This window comes from Frankliniella occidentalis, unplaced genomic scaffold (genome assembly GCF_000697945.3).
Source record: "Frankliniella occidentalis isolate FOCC.00 unplaced genomic scaffold, Focc_3.1 Scaffold33, whole genome shotgun sequence".
Classification (NCBI taxonomy): domain Eukaryota; kingdom Metazoa; phylum Arthropoda; class Insecta; order Thysanoptera; family Thripidae; genus Frankliniella; species Frankliniella occidentalis.
Window position 1 is genome coordinate 1,657,346 of NW_026267163.1, and position 682 is coordinate 1,658,027.

The 682-nt window shown below is 58.7% G+C and overlaps 1 protein-coding gene across 1 annotated transcript in view; it reads left to right on the top strand.

The window, feature by feature from the left end:
• LOC113212278 (pneumococcal serine-rich repeat protein) overlaps nt 1-682 on the top strand; it is a 154,779-nt gene that overhangs the window by 661 nt on the left and 153,436 nt on the right. The gene's annotated exons all lie outside the window — the stretch shown is intronic.

Genomic DNA, 682 nt, shown 5'->3' on the forward strand with positions numbered 1-682 from the left:
CTGTTGCATTTTCCTTCCTTCGGGCGGTGTATATTCTAGGCAGCCAATTATTATGTGCGGACCGCACACGCAGCTTCGCAGTAGTGATTCACACTCGTGGTGGCCCTTACCGCAGCACCGTTTAGGAATCAAGCAGGAAGGACGTCCGTCATTTCTCCGTTACGGCAGGGACTGCCCAGTGCAGCATCTGCTGGCTCTCATAGCGCCTGTTGGGTAGGCAACATCTTGCCTGCAGTGCATGGGTGTACTGCGGGATGGCCTACCCCGAGTGTCGCAGGCGCCGAGCTCTCTTAATTTGTCGAATGAATATGGGCGAAAACTCGGGCGTCTGGTTTGTGTGCGCGATCTCCAAACTTTATTGGTCGACGCTTCGCGACTTTTATCCGTGAAGGGAGGCGTTGTCGGTTGTCGGTCGACTCGGCCGGCGGTATGGAGGAGCGGAGGCGAGCGAGTGGGCCACCCGGGCCGCCACCCCTCCTGAGCCAAAGCGCTGACGCACTTTCCACGAGAGGCCCTCGGAGGAGAGGCCGACAAGTAAGTCTTTGGGTGGGCCCCTACTGCTCATGGGGGTGAGGAAGGGGGTGGAGGAGGGGGGTGAGAGTCGGTGCCAAATCGTACAGCGCAACCGGAAATCAAACATGGCTGTTGGGGGCGTTCGCTGTGGATATGGAAAAAGTGGGGG